This window comes from Eucyclogobius newberryi, unplaced genomic scaffold (genome assembly GCF_026437365.1).
Source record: "Eucyclogobius newberryi isolate DKJ021-1_F unplaced genomic scaffold, fEucNew1.0.hap1 SCAF_73, whole genome shotgun sequence".
Taxonomy (NCBI): domain Eukaryota; kingdom Metazoa; phylum Chordata; class Actinopteri; order Gobiiformes; family Gobiidae; genus Eucyclogobius; species Eucyclogobius newberryi.
In genome coordinates, this window is record NW_027316423.1 from 362,653 (window position 1) to 387,510 (window position 24,858).

Sequence of the window (24,858 nt, forward strand, 5' to 3'; positions counted from 1 at the left end):
AGTGTTAACGCCAATGGATTACAATTCAAACACAAATTACACTTCTGGCCCGGTGTTTTGATGTAAATGTCATTCATTATTCATGTGGAGCCGGTGGAAATGCGCCGAATGCAGCATCGGCCGTTTGATGGAGCGCTTGGAACGTGAAGAGGTCATGTCAGGAAGGGCATCTGGTGTCATTTCTGGATCGACCAAATGTTGAGGGCGGCAGAAGACGAGCGCACGTCACGACACACGGATTAAAAGACGATTAAAGGATAAAAACGCATGATACTCGATTTTGAAATCACAATAATCGCCCTTAAAAAAAATATTTTACGCAATACAGTAATTTTCAATATAGTAATACTTCTGATAACGCTCAACAATCATTATAAAACTCAGAAAAGGTCGTATTTTATCCTGTTTTAGTAACAATACTCGTTCATGAGGAGTATCTAGTGTCGATACTAGTTTTAGTATCGATTCGAATCTGATCCGATACGTTTGTGCCGATATGGACGTGAATACAAACCAAGTTCAGCTTGGATCGTCAAAAGCTACAGGTATAATAAAAGTTCTACAACACCAGCTGGGACTGTCAAAAGTATCAAAACTCCGATACTAATTGATACTTAAACTTGTATCGATACTTGATACACGTCTGAGCGAGTATCGAACCAGAAAGAGATCGCAAACGGGACAAAACGCTTCCTTTCACAATGATCTGGTAATATCGAGTATCGAGCACGTCGTCGATATCGTGGCCGAGGCTCTGGTCCGGCCTCGCGTCCAAACGGCCAATTAAAACGCAGCATTCGTGCACATTCCTGGACGCCGTCACCAGTGAACATTCAGACCGAATTCCCAGGGGACATTCCTCTCTCTCTCCCTCCTGCTGCACTCTCTCTCGCTCTTCCCCTTCTCTTGATCTTCCTCTCGTTCTGCGCCTCTCTCTACACTTACCTCCTCTCGCCGTCTCCTTCCCTTTACCTCCCTTTCTCTCTCGTTATCTCCCCTTCTCTCACTCCCCCTCTCCTTTATCCTGCCTTCTCTCCTTGCCCCCCTTTCTCTTCTCTCCACACTCTTGTCTCGTTTTCTCTTCTTTTCTTTCCTCTTCGCCTTCACTTACTCTTTTCTCTCTCCTCCCTCTTTTCCCCTCCCTCCCTTTATTCCTTTTCTCTCCTCACCCATTATCCTATCCTCCTATACCTCCCTCTTCCTTCTGTATCATCATCTCTCACCCGCCTCCCTCACACTCTCCTCCCTTCTCTTACTCCCTTCCACTGTCGCTTCTTTCTCCCTTATATCCTGTCTCCATCGCTCTTTTCTCTTTTTCTCCCCATTCCTTTCTCTTCCCTACCTCTTCTCACCCTTTATCCTCCCTCACACTTTAGCCCTCTTCTCTCTCCACCCTTCTCACTTCTCCCATCACCCCACCCCTTCACGTTTCCTCCATCTCCACCCTCCCGCCCTTACTCCCCCCTTTCTTCTATCACTTATTTCTTCTCTCCCCTCTCTTACACCTATTCTCCCCTCTCTTCCTCCATCCCAGCTCCCTTCTCCTCTCACATTATCCTCTCTCCTCCTCCTCCTCCTTCTTCCTTTCACTCCCTCTCTCCCCTCTTTCCCTCCATCCCAGCTCCCTTCTCCTCTCATTATCCTCTCTCCTCCTCCTGCTTCCTTTCACTCCCTCTCTCCCCTCTTCCTCCCTTCTCCTCTCACATTATCCTCTCTCCTCCTCCTTCCTTTCACTCCCTCTCTCCCCTCTTTCCCAGCTCCCTTCCCCTCTCACATTATGCCCTCCCTCCCCCCTCTCTCTCCTCTTTCCGTCAGCCTTCATCCGCTCACAAAAGCCTCCTGCCTACACCACTTCCCAGGTCAGTCCATTGTTAAGAAGTTCAACTTGCTGCATTCCCCAGAAAAACCTCCAGCCACCAGCCAAGCCTGTCAGAAACCAAATGCCCAAATGTGAGCCCCTCTGGTGGGCCCTGCGCCTCAGACACTGCCCCCGGTGTGGAGGGAAAAGGAGCCCAGCTTTCCCTCAATGACCTTTAGATTACAGCGGCAACGGCAGAGAAAAGAACGAACGAACGGCAATTCTGGAATCATTTAAAAACGGGAAACGTGTGTCCAAGTCGATAGTCGTATTTGAATAAATCTGACAAAACAAGATATTCATGGGAAAAAAACAATAACTGCAAGATACTTTTGGAAGTTACAACAGAACAAGCGGGCGATAAGACCTATTAGAGATACATTATCTTTTAAACGTAGGATTATTTAGTGTGGAAAACCAATACTAACTCGATAGTGTTCGTTAGTATTGGTTTGAAATGTTAGTATTGTGACAATTTTGGTGGCAATGGCTGATCTTATCCGTTATCTGGACTATACAGACTCTAAAACACACGTCCAAAGGCCTTTTTAGAACAAAACCAGAAGGGAAAAAAGAAAAAAAGAGAACAAACAAAAACAAATTTGATGGACAATGCCCTTTAGTTGTGAAGCTTCTTTATCTGGGAGCGTTCTGTCAGGTCCAAAATGCATTTCTAAAGTCTCAAAGTGCAGCAGAAATACTCGTTTGACTAGTCGACTGCGAAAACAAAAGCTTCAACGTTTCAATTGGAAGATGAAAGTGGCAAACGCCTTGTGAAGCGCTTGACCTCTGGATGGTAAACAAGCAGAGACACAGTGGGATTAGCGGTCATTAGTCCGTCTGCCGCTTGTTACCAAAGGGTCAGGAACCACGGACCCGGCAACCGCGGGACCAGAGGTTAATTTTCTTTACGGAAACAAAGGCAAAACTGTCAAACGCTTTTCGGAGCCCGAAGCCGCGCGGTCCGGTCCGGCAGCGGTCAGAGAGCGGACAGAGAGCGGCCAGAGAGCGGCCAGAGAGCGGTTTGAACCGGACCTCGTTCTGCCGAGATTAGATTTGTAACCATTAACTTTTCCGGTAGATACGGGTCCGACGCCGCTTACAGCTTCAACAGCAGAAATATAATAACTGCAATAGTGAGAAAAAACACTGTATAACGCAGTAACATGGCAGTAACTTGTACTTTATATCGCTGGGTAATTTCCTAGTGTGATGTCATCAATTACAAACAGGAAGTGCAATTATAAACCTAAAAAATGTGCTATTCTGTGATAAAATAGAATTGATCTTAACTGCATTTTAGTTCGATGAGTCGTCCAAACTGTCACAGGCACTTTAAAAAAGGCCAGCAACACAATGAAATGCAATGATACCGACGTTGTAGTGGTAGAAATAGTTGTAAAAACACTGTCTATGTCTATATCAGTATGTATAAGTCTGGGGGCTATATCAGTATGTATAAGTCTGGGGGCTATATCAGTATGTATAAGTCTGGGGGCTATATCAGTATGTAGAAGTCTGGGGGCTATATCAGTATGTAGAAGTCTGGGGGCTATATCAGTATGTAGAAGTCTGGGGGCTATATCAGTATGTAGAAGTCTGGGGGCTATATCAGTATGTAGAAGTCTGGGGGCTATATCAGTATGTAGAAGTCTGGGGGCTATATCAGTATGTAGAAGTCTGGGGGCTATATCAGTATGTAGAAGTCTGGGGGCTATATCAGTATGTAGAAGTCTGGGGGCTATATCAGTATGTAGAAGTCTGGGGGCTATATCAGTATGTAGAAGTCTGGGGGCTATATCAGTATGTAGAAGTCTGGGGGCTATATCAGTATGTAGAAGTCTGGGGGCTATATCAGTATGTAGAAGTCTGGGGGCTATATCAGTATGTAGAAGTCTGGGGGCTATATCAGTATGTAGAAGTTCTACTGAATAATCACATTTATTCAGTAGAACTGGTATTGTCCAACTATTTCTGTGACAATATTGAGGATTAAGCAACAACAGAACGCAGAATACTGTCCAAAAATCAAGTCCGAGGCATCAACTATTAATAAACAAAACAGTTGTTCAAAGGTCGCTCGTGAGGAAAATCTCTTGCGCCGTGTCATAACGACGCTGGCGAATACGCGGCGGCTCGTTTGGGTTTGGAGTGAAGCATGAGCGTGCGCCGCGGGCTGAACTCCGTGTCCTCTTGGGTCGTCGGGAGTCTCCAAAAGCAGTGACTCATCCTGACGAGCGGCGAGGGCTAATCTTTCACCCGTTCTTCATCTTTCTCTCCTGCCGTCGCCTTTGAGGAGTCGACGTCTTCTTGCCTTACGCCGGGGATGTGCGAGGACAGGCCGGCGTCTCTGCGCGGGACAAGTCGTGGCGCATCATCGACACAAAGCAACAAAAAAGGAGAAAAAAAGAAAAGCTAGAGCCTCGTAAGTCTTGGAGTGGTTCGTCCCTCGACACTGGCCCCCGCGCCTTTCCACTGACTCATACCAAACAAATGAAAACAAGCTTTTAAAAAAGGAGGCGCATGAAAAAACACTTTATTTAGGCCCAAGTGTTCTGCCGCGGGACGCTAAGCAAACACTGAGGGGCTTTCAGAGAACCGGGGTTATAATAAGGACTATATAAGACGTACTTCACTCGCCACTCCACGGGGACGGGCACGGAGCGGACTTTATGGACTCCACGAGGGGGATTTGGAGGAAATTACATGCGGTTCAAGTGTTTAAGACCGAATCAGTGGTCAAGACCGCCAATCTACTTCGCGTCAGCGCTTTTGTGTACCAGTCGCTCGGTATAAACCTGAAATAGTGCCACATGGACATGTCGGTTGTAATAACATTGGTTAGTTTAGTTCAAGTATAAGGTAAATGTACTCGGCATGTATATTTGGTGACAGAGATGGGCAATTGTGAGGAAAATGTAAAAGTATAGCAGGAAATAAACCAGAAATAACGCGTTTTAGGTCAATTTGGCAGTAAAATTCCTCACAAAATTGCAGAGATATTGCATTATACACCACATTCTGTCTTCAAATTCTGCCTTCAAAAACAACATTTTAAATACTCATTACTCATGAATTTGTTAAGTAATATGTTGCGCAATAACAATTATCTTACCCAGCGCAAAGAGTATTTACAATGCCGTGAGAAAGTGCAATATCTAATCAGAAGTGAGTACCGTATTTTCCGGAATATAAGTCGCACCTTTTTTCATTGTTTGGCCGGGGTGCAACTTATATTTATATTTATACTTATATACTTATTCTCCGGAGCGACTTATATGTGATATTATTTGTTATTTTCACACTTGCAACCGCATTTGATACTCCAGTGCGACTTGTGTGTGTTTTTTCGTCTCTATTTTTGCTGGTGCAACTTATATTCCGGAAAATACGGTACTCTTATTGTGGTACTGTACTCTATTTGCCACAGCGTTTCTTTTACTACTGTAGCACCTCTTGGGGTCAAAATGAGACCAATGTGGGCTGTTACTGAGCGTTTTATCGTTCGAGAACCAGGAAGTGCTGGGTTTTTTTTGCATTACAGTGACGACAAAACTCTACTCTGAAACCTCGACCTCGACCTCTGAAAGTCGTGAAAAGAGTTTGCAAATCATCGCGGTGCTTAAAACGCGCGCGGAAAGTGTTAAAAACGAAAGTACTACAAACTCCAGCCAATCACAGAGACCCTTGACGTCCGCATACAATAATACGAAAATAGCTGCGTCCAAAACATTTTGCGGCCGCGCTTAACGTCACCTCCTGAGGCCGAGAACATAACTCCTCTCGGTTCAGGAGCAGCCGAGGTCCGCCAGATGTCGTAGCCCCCCAGGCCCGGTGAGGTCAGCGACGCGATCGCGTTTCTGCCGAGGATCAAAGCCGCGCAAAAACGCCGACACAAAACGACACATTTACCTGGTGGGCCTGTGCGAAACCGAACACCGGCGAAAGAAGAAGAAAACGCAACGGTCGCAGCGAGTCAACTGATCGCGAAGTCGTAACGCGGCCATTGGTCGTGCGATAAATCTCGAGCTGCGTTTGAATGTGGACGATGTTTCGCACGTTCTCACTCAAACTACTTTTCCTTCGACAGAGCAATACTAGAAATACTACAGCGCTGTAAAAGGTTTAAGGTGAAATATTTAAATATATCTAGAACCATCGGCGATTGTTTTGTCGCGCCATGAATTAGCGGTGATGTACAATTGCGAGATAGGGCCTGTTCCTCGGCTCGGTCCAGTCACGTTCAAGCAATTTAATTATCTTTATATTTGGTAATAAAACTGAATATTTGTCTTGCAGAAATAATTGTGGTTTTCTTCCTAAATTTTTCCTGCAAATTGACCTGCGTTTAACACATGACATCGACGTTTTTGGCGGATTTAACGGTACAAGTAGAATCTCACCAACCGCCGCCGCACACATCCCCTTTAATGCTTTGCCGGATAGAATAATCCATATGAAAACGATGTGAGGGACGGGGGCGACCATTACAAAAGCCATCGAAGCGCCGCCGGTTTGGGAAAGTGAGCTAAGCGTGAGCGAGGCCTGGGTTTGATGCAAGCCTGGGGAGTAATTAGCAGGGATTATAAACCGGCCTGGACCCGGAACAGAGCCCGAGACCGAGGAGAGTCCTGGCTCCGGGCCCCGTCTGAACCACACGGGCCCCTGGTGAGTCCAAACGCGTTCAAATGATGATTATGAACATGGACGCCGATATCGAATGCACGGACGCATTAAGAGGAGGCCGTACTGCGTTTCGGATGACATCATTGTGTTTTAAGGGCCGTTGTGTTTAAGGGAGGTGGGGAAAAAGGTCTATTGTGTTGTTTTCGTGCTGTTATCATGCTGTTATCGTGCCGTTATCATGTTGGTGTTTGTGTGTTGGTATTGTGTTGTTTTGGTGTTATTGTGTTGTTATTGTGTTGTTTTTGTGTTGTTATCGTGTTGTTATCGTGTCGTTTTTGTGTCTGTGTTGTTTGTGTGATGTTATTGTGTTGTTTTTGTGCTGTTATAAATTAGGAGTGGAGCCAATGCAGCTTTTTCAGTCCTGAGCCTGGAATTGATACACAAACTAAGATCGAAAGTATCATTAATTGTACCGCAGAGGTAATAATAGGCTAATGAATATGCGTTGTTCTGACCAACAAATATCAATAAAAATAACAACAAAAGACTGAAATTCAACTTTTTTACCAAATCAAATAAATTAAAATTAAAATGAACTGCACAGCCCTGTGTCTCTGCTCCGAGGTGTCTGGCACAAAGGCACCGAAGCACGGCTCACGTTTCACACCAACACAACAATAAAGCACCGACAACAAAGGACCAGAGAAGTGAGACAGAAGTGAGAGGTGGAGGAGTCAGAGGTGGAGGAGGAGCGAGGCTGAAGGTGGAGGAGTCAGCGGAGCGAGGCTGAATGTGAAGGAGGAGGAGTCAGAGGAGAGAAGATGAGAAGGAGGAGTCAGAGGAGAGAGGCTGAATGTGGAGGAGTCAGAGGAGCGAGGCTGAGGGTGGAGGAGTCAGAGGAGGAGGAGGAGGAGGAGGAGGAGGAGGAGGAGGAGAGAAGCTGAGGTGAAGGAGTCAGGAGCGAGGCTGAGATCAAAGGTGGAGGAGTCAGAGGAGCGAGGCTGAGGGTGGAGGAGTAGGAGGAGGAGGAGGAGGAGGAGGAGGAGAGAAGCTGAGGTGAAGGAGTCAGGAGCGAGGCTGAGATCGAAGGTGGAGGAGTCAGAGGAGCGAGGCTGAGGGTGGAGGAGTCAGAGGAGGAGGAGGAGGAGGAGGAGGAGGAGGAGAGAAGCTGAGGTGAAGGAGTCAGGAGCGAGGCTGAGATCAAAGGTGGAGGAGTCAGAGGAGCGAGGCTGAGGGTGGAGGAGTAGGAGGAGGAGGACGAGGAGGAGGAGGAGGAGGAGGAGGAGGAGAGAAGCTGAGGTGAAGGAGTCAGGAGCGAGGCTGAGATCGAAGGTGGAGGAGTCAGAGGAGCGAGGCTGAGGGTGGAGGAGTCAGAGAAGAAAGGCTGAAGGTGGAGGAGTCAGAGGAGAAAGGCAACTCCACCAAGCTCCTACACGCTCCTCCGCCAGGCACCTACACGCTCCTCCGCCAGGCACCTACACGCTCCTCCGCCAGGCACCTACACGCTCCTCCGCCAGGCACCTACACGCTCCTCCGCCAGGCACCTACACGCTCCTCCGCCAGGCACCTACACGCTCCTCCGCCAGGCTCCTACACGCTCCTCCGCCAGGCTCCTACACGCTCCTCCGCCAGGCTCCTACACGCTCCTCCGCCAGGCTCCTACACGCTCCTCCGCCAGGCTCCTACACGCTCCTCCGCCAGGCTCCTACACGCAACTCAACCAGGCTCCTACACGCAACTCAACCAGGCTCCTACACGCAACTCAACCAGGCACCTACATGCTCCTCCACCAGGCTCCTACACGCTCCTCCTACACGCTCCTCCTACACGCTCCTCCGCCAGGCTCCTACACGCTCCTCCGCCAGGCTCCTACACGCAACTCAACCAGGCTCCTACACGCAACTCAACCAGGCACCTACATGCTCCTCCACCAGGCTCCTACACGCTCCTCCTACACGCTCCTCCTACACGCTCCTCCTACACGCTCCTCCTACACGCTCCTCCTACACGCTCCTCCTACAGGCTCCTCCGCACCAGACTATAACAAGTCAATAGTTTAAAATAAAATGACCAAAATATATACACTCAATGAAAGTTCAATGAAAAAGTAATATATATAGTGACATTATAGAGTGGATCTGCATGTGTGGACTGAACCAGATGCCCCGTCCTTCTTAGAGGTTTTCTTGTCTCCATGGATTTAAAAAATAGATAGATTTTCTCCCTGGAATGTACCAGAATATAGCATTTAATTAACACGTCTGGCGTTTGTTCCATCGCTCGTCTCCGATAGAAAGCAGGTCCTCAGTGCACCTTAAAATCAGATGCAATTTTAGTGATCACGTTGCATTTCGTTCTCCTTCAAAACAGACGCTCCCAATTAGAAAAGGAGAAATGTCTCCCGTGGAACAAAAGCAGAGATCTAAATTCCACTCTTTGCATGTAACTTCATTGACTCAGTACAAAGTCTCTCCGCTCTTTCCCAGCCTCTCAGACCCTCTTTTGCCCCGTCAGTCAAAGCCCGCGGTGGGCAAGCCTCGGCCGGTCGCCCCCTCCTCAGCCGCAACATCCCGTACTGGTGGTCCGCTCAGGAATGCGGCGGGGGGAGGGGGGGGGGGGGGGGGGGGGGGGGGCAGTGCTGCGCTAAAAAAAGGGTGCTCAATTGTTCGCGCACATTGCATCCACAACCCCCCACTGCTCCGGGACTCACTTGACCATTTGGGGGGGGCAGAAGATGCAAAGATGGAGCTAAAACGGCGTGCGTTTGAATGGGACGCCGCACACCAAAAGCATACCAAACAGGCTGCTACTTCAACATTCCTTCATTTACATGCTTAAAACAAGATTACCAAAGGACAACGGCTTAAAACAAAACCGTTAGCGCTCCGTGAACAAGGGCGCGCGCGGAGGGGGGGGGGGGCATTTGTATCCAAAATTTCCACAGTCCCGCGATAAGCCGATTTGTTTTTTTTCGGGGGAGAGAAGATAAGACAAAACAAGGACACAAAAAAAAAAACAAGGCTGTGGGAGGAAACGGATAAGAAAAGCGCGAGATAGAGGACGGCACGTGTAGCCAACGCGCCGCGATCTGCGAATGGGACGTCCCGGAACGGAATGCCTGCGTTTAATGCTCTCCGACCTTTTGACGAACGGAAAGAAAAGATTCGTGCTGAGAAATAATCAAATATCACAGCGGGTCTCAGGAAGTCGGTGCTACGGAATCCAATTATTTGCAAACGGCTAAATACATCACGGCCCGTTATTACGAAGTGGGTAAAAAGGTCTAAATGACAGCTTGGGACACGTGTGATTAGCTTATAGTGACGTGAAGTTTATGATGGACTAAAAGAATGGTCAGATCACAATTATGGCCTCAAAATGTTGTATTTATTTTACTTTTTTTTTGCTTTTTGGAACTGCAGCTTCTCAAACTGTAATAAAACATAACTTAACCCTTGTTTGTCCCTCATGTCTGCACAATCTAGAGGCAATTTTATCTCTTGAGAGTCTGTGGTTCTTAGAAAAGAGCTTCAAAGTAGATTATTGTGGAATTTAATGAAGGGACGGCATGTTAATTGCCTCAACAAAGATATTTTATAACGATTACTGTTCTATAGCATCGTTGTAAAGCAGAAAATAGTTCCGTTCCCTTATAAGACAGGTAGAAGGAGGATGTATGGATGGGTAAAATAAAGAGCATAAAATATAAACAAATATTACATTTTTATCATGACAAAAACGACGACGTTATGAGCCACGACACAAAACTGTCATATGTAAAGTACATTTTTAAATTGATGTCACCCCACGCCCATCTTTTTGTTTAAAATGGGACACAAGCGGGTGTATTTTTATCGTGGGCGTTTAGTCTGAAGCGACTCATCCGTCAGCGGCGTCTAAGCATTCGGGGCGATGACATCACCTTCTGGTCCGGGCAACGTGGCCGTGAGTCAGAATATCTGGAGATTTTTGGAGTTATGCTCACAACAATGATATTCAGAATTAACCACAAAACGCCCCTTTTGAAACATGTGGGTATAATATTTGCTATTTTAATTGAATTCCAAGATATTCAGTTGTGTAGAAGCTATAGATTTTAAAATAACTGATGTAACCCTTTTGATGTAACTAACAATTATTCAACCAAAAACAGCTAAAAAGATGCATTTTTACTCAATTTGATCAAGACAAAGCTGAGGTGAGGACGTCCTGATGATTATTACTTACAGACTGAATCGATTTTTGATTAGAAACAGACAAATATGACTTGTACAGTTTTCCTTTGCCTTTTTGAAGTAAATCTTGCTTTGTCCGAGTCGTAAAACCTCTTTTCTCAGCACTTGCCATGTTATTGAGTCACTGAGCACAGTCCAGACAAAGATTATTCCATTACTAAATCAGTTGACGATTATATCAATAATCGACTTTGTGTGATTGATTAATTAACTTTGCCGTAATTACAAACATCATATAGAATGTTCTTTGCAAAGTCGAGTCGTCATGATATCAAATTTGAGCGTTTGAGATTATTGTGAGAAAAAAACATCACAATTAAACGATTATTCACAATTATTGATCAAACAAGAGTGAAATCTTTACAAAATTAAACTCTCTGAAAGACAAAATAAAGTGAAATATGACAAAAACAGCCTGATAAAAAGAGTCCTTTACATTTAGGTATATTTTGTGGACGACAGATTGAACTAAAAATACTTAATTTTCGCTTCTAAAATTGTCACGATTATTATTGTGACCAGAATAATCACGATTATCGATCTTGACATCCCTATTGCAAAGGGAAACATATCCAATCTTTTAATAGAAAATGCTCGTTGTCGCAGCAGTTTGGACGTCTACAAACACCTTCTGAGATTCTTATATATTACATCATCATAATAACATCTCTCAAATATTAAATGCAAATGGAGTCGTTTACGAACAGAATCTTACTTTTTAAAAACGTAAACCGCACACTCAACACTTTGCAAAAACCAAGCCGCAGTAATCGCCGTGCTAAGAGTTTAAATCCCACTTTATGAAGCTGCCCTTTTGACCGCGGCACATACAGCACATATTTGGCACCGAGACGCATTATCAAACCTGTTGTTCTACCAGATCCGTCTATTTTCACGAGAATATTTCATTTAATAAGGCCCTGCTCTGTTCTCCCAACTTTCTGAGAAAATTCGCCGGGATACCGAGAGCGATAAGACGTCTACTGTTGCACGACAAGGAGGCTCTTTCTGTTTGAACGTTTTTACGACTTTGACCCCGTCGGACAAACACGGCGCTTGTGCAGGAGGTTTATTAGTTAATCATTTGTGGGCGTCAAAAATACCAAACGCCGAGTCCAGATACGGTCAATGCCACTGAAGATTGTGCGTCCCGGTCAAGAACAAACCGCAATATGCTCGTTTGTAGCCGAGCAAGATATTTTGGCAGTGAAGAGGATGAGTATCGTTACACGTACTCTTACTGCGCATTGATCTGGTCTGTTGGGAGTACTTTTATCTGCGGTAGAAGATGAATGAACGAATGAATTTCACTGCTCCGAAACATTTACGCACGATTCACTTCTCATTTTCGAATAAAGCGAAGCCCATTTCAAACTTTAAACCAATTTAAGATCATCTAGATTATAATATAGGACACACAGCAACAGAAGACGCCAAATAAACGATCAAATAAATGGTTTTCTCTTGGTGAAACCTCGTGCGATCACCGAGAAGTCTTCCGTCCGCAAAGTTTGGTGGAATGTTTCGCCAGATCTACACCAAATCTAGCAACATGAAGTGAATAAATAGATGGATGAGTTGAGGCGGCCGGAGAGTTCCTCCAGTAACAATAAAGTCAGTTCCACGCGGGACAAAAAAAACAGGAGCCGACTTTGCCCCGTGTCGCCCGACTCTTATCTGGACTGAACGTTGGAGCAATAACACAAAGCTGTTATTTGAGCGTGACTGTTATGATGCGAGGCACGCCGCCACAGAGCGAGACGGGGAAGGACGAGGAAGGACGAGGAAGGACAAGGAAGGACAAGGAAGAATGCTCCAAAAGCATTTGTATTTACAGCCAATGCAGATTCAAATGTGTATTTTAATGTAAAAACTTAACTTTACATGTTTCTTCTGCAATTTCACGGGAATTACTGCTTTGTATGAGCAATAAAACGTTTGTACTCAGGAAGTGACATGTTTTGGAGGTTGTTTTTAATTCTAAAGACGATCAAAATGGTTGACGATTATTTAAATAAGCGATTTAACTTGTTTCAGCCCTCGTCCTCAACTTGCACATCTCCTTAAAATATGTTATTGCTTTGGCTGGAATGTTCCACGGTGTTTATCTCCATGGAGACATTCAGGCAACACTATTGAGCTATGTTATAGGTGAGAGCTATGGAGAGGCGAGCCCACGCACACTCGCCTGGCTTTTTAGGGCGCAGTCGCAGTCACATTCAACACATGAAAATTGGGATTAAAGCAAGACTAAACAAAGTCCCCATCAGGACCAAACCAAGTCCACATCGGGACCAAACCAAGTCCCCATCAGGACCAAACCAAGTCCCCATCAGGACCAAACCAAGTCCACATCAGGACCAAACCAAGTTCACATAGTGTGAAAACAACACAATTAAAACAAGTGATGGAGTAAACGAATGAACACAAGATAAATACATCAAATGCCATATTGTGGAACATTCCAGGCAAAGCACTAACATCTCCACAAAGACAATCAGGCATTGGACCATCCACCTCAAACGTTACATAGAGAACCTTTAATCTTACCAAAAATCAGACTCAACTTCACCAATAAAGTCGGTTGTTTGAATCGTAGCAACCGGTCAATCTTTTGAAAACACGAGCAACAACGAACGATTTTTCCGAGAGACTTTGTGAAATTTGTGAACAGAATGAAACAATAAAAGCACCAGAGGAGGAATATTTATCAAGTCATAAAAATTAATCCGCACAATATTATTCTCCCCCGCCGAGTTTGATTTGAACGACGCTGGTGATGCGGGCCGCTGCGGGCTTTCATCTTCCTCCCATTGTCCCATACCTGGAGCATGACGTCGCCGCGGAGACGAGTAAACCAAAACAGATCCGGACACAACGAGCCGTTAGCCCCCGAGAGACAGAGAGCGAGAGACTGAGAGCGAGAGATACGAATCTGGTCACCGTGAAGGCGTCTGGGGGCCACGGGAGCCGGCGCCGACATGTAGCGCTTAAGATAACATCGAACGCACTCAAAACGCAATCAAAACTGTATCAAACACGGACGTCACGGGCGGCGACGGGGGGGGAAACGATAACAACGGCGTGCGGTACGTTCGGCGGAGGCTTGGGAAAGTTCGCCGGATGACTTTCCCCACTCGTCGTCGCATTGCGCGTCTCAAAATATGAACTATGAGGTCGTTCTGAAGGAGCGTTTGTCATGCTCGTCTCCAAAAAGGGAATTAAAATGTGAAATCTCCGTCGATACGTCTACTCTGACACGGGCGGACACAAAACTTTGAGCAATGTTTGGTGCTTCGTTGGGTCGTAAACGCTGCCAAACTGGCCCGAAGCAACAAGAACCAAAAGTGGAAAAGTGAACGCTTTAAAGTTGCGGTTGACTAAAGGAATGCTCTTGTATCTCTATGATCTGACCCTGCAGCTGACACAAACTACACAAAACAAAACATAAAACAAGAGTATTTATGTGAAAAAAGTCAGTCTTAACTCGCCATTCACTCCTAAAACTCAGTGTCTTGTCTTTTCTGCTGCTGTTCTTCTTTTTGTTGTTGTAAAGACATAGGAGCAGAACAATACTGACATACAAGTTTAAGTACCACATGTAAAACGTCAACTAAAAGTAAATTTTTTTTTTTTTTTTTTTTTTTTTTAAATGTACTTTAAGAGCAAAAAGGTAAAGTAAAGTGAGAACTAGTAAAATTGTCATAGCGAAGAATCCACCAGCAGTAATTTTCCTGGTCATTTTTATATTTATATAGCCTTTTTTATATTATTCAAAGCTTAGGCGTGAACCAAGAATTAAAAGTAGTGAAGACGTCTGCATAAACGCGCAAAAGGAGGACAAAAATAAACCTCCGCCCTTTCAGCAGGTCTAAAACCATAAGGAAAAGTACTTTACGGAATTAAACTTTCTGAAAGACAAAATAAAAATAACGTGACAACTGCCAGATAAAAAAGCGATTTACATTTAGGTCTATTTTTGATGGTTCTTAATCACAATTATTGATTAACCTGATGATCTCGACAACCCTGGGACAAAAAAGGTTTTACTCAAGTACAGTACTGGCCCTTGTACGTATTTTAAATGTTTATTTGTGGGACTTGGAAGGTATAAAGTCCTACACAATGCACGTATTTAGAAAGCTGGCAGATGAAACATGTAAAATAGTAAATTCTCTGCACCCAGAGTTCCATTTCCACTTTCCCCCTCCTGAAAACATTCTGAAGACGGCATCTGGACAGAATTTCCCAGCACGCCGACCGTTGCCTCGTCTCCCATGTCAACACCGAGCGCTACGTGTATTGATGTCTTGGTCGGGTCTAATTGGCCCAATAATCCCGTCCGTCCTCCCCCCCCCACCCCACCCGCGGGCTCTGCTTCATGTAACTGCGTCCTTCGTGTTCGACAATGCCGCGCCGCCCGCCCGCCCGCCATTAGCACATCTTCAGTCCGACCGCACGCCATATACATCCAGGGACGAGGCCAATCCGTCACCGCCTGCCGCTGTGAACGCTCAACGGCAGCTTTTAAAACAAAACGCAGACATCCAGAGCTTGCATTTTCCCCCTCGGGGTCTCTCTCCGCGAGCAGTTTTCGCGCCGGCGCTAAAAAAAAAAAAAAAAAAGGCCGATACCGCCGGGACCCGAAAGATGGAATTCGCCGACCGACCAGGGCCTGCTGCCGGTCCGCGTCACCTAATTCGAGCTATGTGCGTGCAATCGGGGTCTCCATTGCACTTTTACAGCATTAGACCCATCTTTATTGAGTTTGGAGAGGCCCGGCAAGCGAAGGCCAAATGGAGCCAAACATTCTTATCTGCGCCCGTCCAACCAAAACAACGCGGTCATTAAAAGACCGTTTCAGTCTCCCGTCGCTACTAAAACACGCGCGGGGATTCGCAATGAAAGAGCGAGCAAAAACCACCTTCTTTAGGCAGAAAATGAGCATCTTTGACGGCAGCTGCAGCAGTGGGTAACGTGAGCAGTTGAGTTCACTTGTAGTAGTCGTAAATGTACGCTTCATTTAAGGCAAACTTCTTTACTGTTCTTTACTGTTCTTTACTGTTCTTTACTGTTCTTTACTGTTCTTTACTGTTCTTTACTGTTCTTTACTGTTCTTTACTGTTCTTTACTGTTCTTTACTTCGATGTGCTCAATTCCCGTCTGTTCAGAAGGATTTTAGCTCTAAAAACCTAAAGCACAAGCCACAATTCTAATCTTTAGTCTTTTAAACAGCGTCACAAAGTATTACTGGTGAAATATATCCGGTCTACACTTCCTCTACAGGTTTAAACTACAGATAAAACAACCGTCTGGCGTGGAATAAAGTCTAAGGAATAAAGTCTGGCGGTAATGTGACACTTGGATACCAACCGCCATAAAACAACAACAACAACAACAACAACAACAACATCTACAGGTTTATTGTGACCGTAACAGAAGTAATCGCTTGACGTAATTGTGCGATTTTGTCCGGAAGCAGTTTGAGTAGAGGTAATAGTCGTAGTAACAGCAGTACTAGCAGTGATGGTGGGACTAAAAGTACTAATACCCGTTTTACTTTCGTCCGTACTGCATTACATAACATTTGTTGACATTTGAGTGGCAGCAGCTGTAGTAAACGTAGAAGTTCAAGCAGTATTTGTAGTGAATCGTTGAGAGAACCCGCCGTCGTTTCAGTCTTTATTTGAGACTAATGATGCGGGTTAGAAAAAGAAATATAGTTCATTAAATCAACACCGAATTAGTTACGTCAATGATACATAAATTATGCTCTTTTTGGGTCACAGTTTAGACAAAAGAGTGAACATTTGAACACAAAAATAAAAATACTTTCAATGTTACCGTTCGGACTGTGCTCAATATATCGATATCGTGATGTATCGTGACGGACTTCTTGGCAATACGTGCATCGATACAGAGATACGTGATACTTTTAAACAACATAAAGCCAAGTTCTACACTTCTGAACCTACAGACTGCTGCACCAAGACTGAATCTGAGCTGAACATGTGACTTCATCATAAGACAGTTTCTGAGGACATCGTGAACAGAAAACTAATGCATTTGGTAATTCTACCAAATAAAAACATAATTTTAGTCAATTTTTAAGGGATATCCATGTATAAGGGCATGTTTCTTACCCCATCTTGTACTTAAGACTTGAGACGATAAATGATAATAATGAAACAATTTTAAGCCCATTCCAATAACGCTAAAGCAGGAAAAGCTCAATAAAAAGTATGAAAACACAAGCTGCAGTAAATAAACAGCAGAATGAAACACGTTTAGTTGTAACTTAGTCTCTAGAGTTAGTCATGGATCGTCATTTATTCGACACGACAACAAAATTTTTTTTTTCTACTAGTGCAAAGAAAAGATACACATGATAAATATTGAGCTTCAGAACATATCGTTGCAGTTTTTATTCAAGTTGATATACAGTAATTATCGTGACGACTTTTACTCATTCTCAAAAAGCTCCCGATAATTCTAAAACTGCTCAGAAAAGCTGCAGTTTTGCTTCGTTTAAGTGACTTTATCTCGTTCCAGTACTCGTCTTGGTCTCATTTATTAACTTTCGATACACGTACTTGAGACACGATGCAGTTGCCAGTACATTCGCCGGAGTACACTGTGTATTAGCAGTATTTCATCCCTCCGTAACAAACCGCAGCTATGTCATACATTCTGCCCGCTTCCACAGCTGACAAACATCATTTCCCCGACTTGGTGAACACAGAAACACACACACGCTTGCAATTAACGCACGAAAGCCGCCGCGAAACCTCGGCTCCGGCCCAGGCCCCCCCCGTTTTTTTTTCGACGAGGAGGGATCGGCGTTTGCAGTTTGACCCCTGACAAAGTGAAGATCTGACAAACACGAGTCAAGTTCAAATAAACCCAAACATCTGGACGCGATTTCTGCAGCATTTCAATGGCAAAACCGCCTCCTTGCTCCGCTGGGTGGACTTACGCACAGGAAGCGGCGCCGCACGGCAACAAATATGTCCGTTTATAAAGAGCGGCGAGATTATAAAACGTGTCGAGGTATTTGTTTTTTTTAAGGCTCGTTACGGTGGCGTTCTTTAAGCCACGTCCTGTTTTTTCTTTTCCCAAATGAGCCTCAAACTAAGACGGATAAAAAGGATGTTTGTTTAGGTCAAAGCTTTAAGAAAAGAAGTAAAAACTGACACACAATTGCAATTAATGTACAAAAGAACTATAGTGTAATTGCAGTGATAATAGAATTAAGAATGGTACCAGCAGCAACAGAAGCAAAACAACAGAAATGCAGTGTTCACACATTATTTGGTTAATAGATAATCGTGATTATTCAGGTCACGATATAATCGTAAGAATCAAAAAAATCCCATATTAATTGTATCACTAAAATTTGATGTTGTGACATCCCTTCTTCGAAATGGACAAATTTAACGGAAACTGGACCCGCAAATTCTTACTTTCAACCTACAAAATTTGCTTCTCTCTGTAGTCTTTTTTTCCTTGTTTTTTTTCAATTTAATTAATTTTATTCTATTATTTTATCAAATTCTATTATTTTATTTGATTATTTTATTAGATTAAATAATAAAATAGTCGAATAATCGAATAAAATAACATTAAATAAAATAATCAAATAAAATAATCAAATAAAGTATTTTATCTAGTTTATCTATTTTATCTATCTATTGTGTTATTTTTTTCTGTCGATTGGTTTTTATTTTATTTCTAAAAATGCACAAAAACATACATATAGTGTTCGATACGGAAAGCGCTTCATAGACTTATTTTTAGACTTTATTTTTAACAGTCGTGTGGCATCAAGATCATTCTAAATGTGTCAAAATGTGTTGTCATTTATGACTAGTATTTATATTTGTTCAAAAGAGTATGTGGTGTTTTCAAGCTCGTTCAGTTTAAGTATCCATTAGTATTTCTATAGGTACAATACAATTAGTAAGGAGTAATATTTTGAAGTTGTAGCACATTCATTCATTCTATTTCGAGTATTTCACGTCACGATATCTTAACATCCACACTATAGATTGACCCGTAAACCCATTTGTCCAAACGCGGCGCACACGAGGGAACAATTGAGCCGTACTTCTTCATAAAGAGCCATAAACACAACCCAATGTTTAGACTGTTCCATGTATGTGTGTTTGTCTGTATTCGGTGCTGGTCCATTGCCTTCGCAGGGGCCACGAGAAACAAATGCATTTCTTCCGCACAATAATAAACGTGTACCGTCCTCGGGGTGGGACGCCATCGTATCGTCGGCGCATTATTCCACGATGACATGCCGTGTTTATAGAATCTGGTGCAGTCTAATCAGGAGCGCGCTCGCCCCGAGGAGATCCACCGGTCCCGGACTGAAACTAAACTGAATGTGTTTTCTGTTTGAGGCAGAGAGTCCTGGAATAACCTCCGCCACGATGTAAAGTCGAGAAGAAACCGGTATCAAAACTGGACATTCATCTGGCCCCGGCCTCGAGCTGCCGCTTCAAACTTCATTTACTGGATTATACACAACTGCAAAACCGCCATCAATTAAAAACGCTCTTTTTCAGGTCAAGGTTTTTAGACGTTTTCCCATACAAAATAGTTCAACTTTATTTATTAAGCCCTAGTTCTGAGAAAGACCCTTCTAAAAGTCAAATTGACTCCAGTTAATGTGATTTATTTTAGCATCAGGGCTTGTTCAAATGAGTATATCTCGTGTCAATACAAGTTTTAGCAAGTCATTTTTGAACACAACGTGACAATGTCTAGGAACTATTATTATTTTGTGTTGAAAATTACATCATAGACTTAACTTGGACACATTTGAAAGACTCTGGACCAATTGGGACCATTGTTTTCATTTAAATATGCAATGATTTGTCTTTTTACTTTAGTTGGGGTTCCGTTGGGTTCTGTTGGGTTCTGTTGGGTTCTGTTGGGTTCTGTTGGGTTCTGTTGGGTTCTGTTGGGTTCAATGTTTGAAAAACATTGAACTTAAAAATAAGAAAATCTAAAGATCTACATTATAGTGTCCAGAGAAAGTGTGTTTTTTGGCATTTTTCATTGTAATTTCAGAGCCAAAGTCAGTATCGAGCTGTTTCATGTCATTATTTAAGCTAAATGTATATTGTTTAGTCGTTTGCACCAAATAAATTGTTGTAGATCGTCATTCAAATCGGCCACCACAACTTTAACTTAATAACTTGATAATATTTTCTATATTGAAGCATTTTACGGTGTGCATATTCACTCAAAATACCATAAAAATCATCTAAACTCCCAAATTACAGAAAACTTTAAACCATAAAACAGCCCCATATCTTTTTCCACGTCACATTCACACTTTCAAACACAACCGCACGTCCTTTTGCTCAATTATCCGAGTGAGTCCGACTCGCCAACCTCTTCAGACACGACCTACAAACCCTTACGACACGCGCCGGGTCTCTCGCCACGCGGAGAAGCCCTCGCAATCAGAACGAGCCCCGTATGCGCACGATCTTGGCCGTTCCTCCGTCGCATTTAGCATCACAATCGTGTGCGTCGGGAAAACAAAGGGCCCCGACAGCCCGAGTCTATGCGCCGGCGACGCGATGCTAATGGCGAGGGAAGGGAAGGAGCCCCTTTAATGTGCAGAGTAAACTCATAAAAGAAGTGTGGTCGAAAAAGGCCGCATACAGATCGGCCGTACCGGTCACCGGAATTACGGCGGTCGAACTTGATTAAAGAGCGAGCGACGGCGAAGGGCTTATTTGGGTGAGAGTTCAGCGAAGTTTGAAGTTTAAAAAGAGAGAGGTCAAGCCCGGGGTTAAGCGAGCATGAGATACTTGTAGAAATAGAAATTGCAAACAATAAAAAAGGCCTGTATCTTTCACCGAGGCTTTTATTGCAGTTTCACGGACAAACGTCTAAATTCTCCGGTGTTCTAGGCCGACTTTTTAATGCTTTTTAAAGAGGCTTCGAGTTACGGCCGTGCAATTAATCGAAATTATCAATTACGGCGTTTTTGTGATAGATTCGGATCCTACTTTCACTCAATCTGTTTTTAAATACCCTTTCTCTATTTGAATAATGGTGTTTTAAATGAATAAAGATGAATATTGTTCCATACTCGAGACGTTGAGTTGTATTTAAAGCCTCTTACACTAGTGGAAGACACGGAGGCAATACAAATGCAAGTCAAATAGCCGTTTTGTTACTTTAAAAAGAACAATCCAGGACAAACTCTAACCTCGTTCACAAATAAGTCGAGCTCGAGTGTCAAAGCCGAGTCGTTTTTCATTATGAACAAATTAGTGATGGGTCCACCTGATCGTCTGGCTGCTGAGCGCACACTCTATACGTTTATCATTTGCACTAATCAATTGTCTGAACAAACTTCACACAGTTTGCACGGCCCCGTTTGCTCGGACAAACTGCCCTGTTTTCTTTAACTAGAATCACAAGACACTCTCTCTTTCTCTTTTTTTCTTCCGACTCAAGTTATTTAAGCAGATTGTGTGAAGGACGAGGACTGCAACTAACGAACATTTCGCTGATCGATTAGTCCACAGATTAGAGTGAGTGATCGATTAAGTGTTTGGAAACAAAGGAGTCACGAGATGAGATTTTTACTGAATTTGACCCAGACGAAGCCGTTTGAGGATCCTGGTGGAGCACATTTATGGACAAAATCATCGAATATACAACAATTACACATTTTCCACGTCAATTTCATGCAATTACAGCTCGATTTGAGCCATAAATCATATTTTCTCAGCTCGCTGCCTGTTTTGGAACCTGTGAAAAGACCAGATTATTTGATCACTAAATTCATCCCATTTTAGTCTTGATGTGGACTTTGGTTTGGACCTGTTCTAATCTTTGTTCAGTCCTGTTTTAGTCCAGCGTTCGTTTAGGTTTAATCCCAATATTGATGTGTTGAACATACTTAAAACTGTCTTAGTCTTTTGACAGATTTTTGGACAAATTGGGACAGACTTGCCTGACCAAACGTTTAGGACGAATGGATGTTTTATGCGAATTGTACTTGTCCTGTCAACTGCTATAATTGTGTGATGAAAAGTGCATTCCACAGTCTAAAAATCAGCGTTTTCAATCATTATCATGTTACAAAATCGTCATTGCGCCTTTCCTATAGTGTCGTAATCGCGCCAGACTTTCCGCACCGTTGTGAAGCGTCCGGCCGAAGTCGCCCGCGGCCAAAACGAGGCCGAAACGAGGCGACGTGCGCGCGTATTCACTTAAGGCACCGTCAAAATGAAAAAAGGAAATGAAGAGAGGGAGGGATCTGAAGTATGCAGGGAGCAGAGGAATGTCCAGCCCCTCCTCCGCCGGGACGTCCTGTGTTAACAACCTCCTGCATCAGAACAGCCACTGCTCAACATATGATTAGGCCAATTCCGAGACGCACAATACATTTACCACCGGCGTTTCATGGCGTAATCACTCACATTTGCGTTACAAGTTATCTGGAGAACACATTTAGAACCTTACAAATGACTTACACGTGTCAAAAGTGTAGGAAGCATCACCTTTCATAACCTTTAAGAATTGTGTTTTCTACTTGGGAGATTGCACATGCTAGTACAAGTTTGTAGAAATCTTTACGCGATGACTTTTAGTGGCAAAAGTTGTGCAGTTTTAAAAAAAGATTCAATCCTTTCTAATGGTCAATGATCAGTTTAAGTTTTTTTTACTCCAGACACAAAGAGCCACTTGTCTCTCAGTAAAAGCTTGACGTTTGCAGTTTAATTTTTGTGTCAAGACGTCATGATGAACATCTGCATCGATTACGTTTCAAAAATGTTTGTTAAAAGCCGTTGAAACACAAAAAAACTGATAAAAAATCTTGATCAAAATGAGAAAAACTAAATGAATAATCGTTTATTTCATCATATTGCGCAGCTCCAATAGAAACGGCAGTCGGGAAACGATAGTAGCAGCAGTTTTTACCAGTATTTGTTAGCGTAGAAGCCACGGAGCAAGTTACAAAGCAATCTAAATCATTCTGCGTGTCAACATGTGAACGTGGCACTGGGAAAAGCTGTCAAATTGATTCACACCTCGCACCAAAACAACTTTGTACCAGTCAATCGCATCTGCATGAGCGAAAAAAGCCAATTAAACTGTTCAGTCGCTCCAAAAACTCCAGCAGACTCAATCTATTGCATAAAAATTCATTCATCCTCATCGACTAAGACACTATCGACCAATCAATCGCTTAAACTATCGGACTATCGACCTGCAGCGAAGCCTGAATACCTTGAACAGACATCGTCCAAGAACGCCACGAATAAATCTTGCTAAAAACACAGAAAGCCTTCATGTTTTGACCCGTTTGGTCGCCCGGAGCTGTTGCCTCAATGACTACCGGCCGCCCACACTTCACCCGCCGCATAGAGGAAGCTTGGGAATAAACAGAGCGGGCTCCTTTCAGCGGGGAGCAGAGCCATTATGCCGCTTATTGTTATGAATGAGCTACAACCATTTCCTAAAACGGAGCCTATATTTACTCCTCCGAGCCGGCGGCAGCTGCGCTCTTGGCCCGGGGCGAAAAGCGCAGCGCCCGCTAACGTCCCCGAGGCGCTTCCTTCCCCAGCTCACGGTGTCCCGCAACTTTTAGCACAGGCACCAAAACAGCTGTATTGTTGTTAACAGGGGCGCTCCACGTGAACTCTGACAGAGCGCCGCCAGGAGGAGGACTACCGTCGGGAGAGGTCTGACCGGAAATAGACCTTAAGAAAAGAGGCAGGATATGTAAACGGGACGAGTATTACGGTTATTCGTACAACTTTTGCTGTCTTTTACCCGATAATGAAAGGTATCAGCGACTACTTCGTGAACTCTTTCTATACCTTTTGCACTGTCGATCCCAAGAGATTTTATCACATCCGTGTCTCAATAAAAAGATCCTTCAATACTTCAGAACCACAACTCCATTTTGATATCAAGCACTTAATATATGCTCAATTCTCAATACCAGTTTCAATAGCATAAAAAAGGATAATTTTAAATCAAGGTTTCACACAACAGTCTGGTATTTTCAACAAGAAATAACACTATTTTTCTTTATTAAACATTGTTGTCGTATGATAGTTCTGATAAAGCTCACGATCAATCTACAACTGTTCAGGAAATGTCACGTTTTGTCCCGTTCGTCCGACTTTTCAGTATCGATACTTGCTCAAGCGAGTTTCTCTGGTTTCGATGCTGGTTTTGGTATCGATTGGCATCCGGTTTGATACTTTTGACAAGCGTACGACCAACAAACACCACGTCTGAGTTCTCTGTATTCAAAGAGCGTCCTGTAAAATTTCCAAACGCTTTTTATCCTCGATATTAACGACGACGTGAGCGATAAACGATACTCGAGGAACTTATTAAAACGCTTACGTCTGGCCTCGATATCGCTCTTGTTCGCCCATCGATACCAAAACGACGCAACGATATAGATTTGGACCACAAAATTCGCCCGGGAAAGCCTGAGAACACAAGTTTTAACATCCGACGGTGAACAAAAAGCACAGTGTTGCAGACGAGCGTGCCCTTTCGCCCGGGTCACTCTCGGGGCTCCGTTGGCCAATTTCAACACATTCCTGGTTTGATTTGGGACAGTGGAGCCTTAAAGTTTTAAAAGAGCCTCAGAAGTCTCTCCAAACGGGCTCGGGCGATGCGTCTTCATGGCAGAAACACTTGGCCACATATGCGACCATTAATGACATTTTGATTGCCAAGATATGATTTCGACAGTGGTGGAAAAGTACTGAAGTAAAAGTACCGTAAACGTTTCAGCCGCCTGTACTTTACTTAAGTCAGTTTCACAGAGGATACTTTTTACTTTTGAGAGCAGGTCTTTCTACATTGTAACACATTGTAGTAGTACTTTTCAAACAGTTTGTTATTTCAGCACAAACAAAGGTATATACATCAAATTCACAAGAAAAATTAGGAAATCTATATCAGAATCACTCCATTCAACATCAAAATCAGTGTAGTACATTTTGTGTCTGTAGGGCTACTTTCAGTTGAACTCGTGTACTTTCTCCCACCACAGAAGTAAAAGTACCATAAACGTTTTAGCCATTTGTACTTTACTTAAGTCAGTTTTACAGATGATACTTTTGATTTTTG

General features: G+C 43.6%; 1 protein-coding gene across 1 annotated transcript in view; it reads right to left on the reverse strand.

Moving 5' to 3' along the window:
- Positions 1-24,858, reverse strand: part of gpc4 (glypican 4) — a 78,935-nt gene that overhangs the window by 53,414 nt on the left and 663 nt on the right. The window lies entirely within an intron of this gene.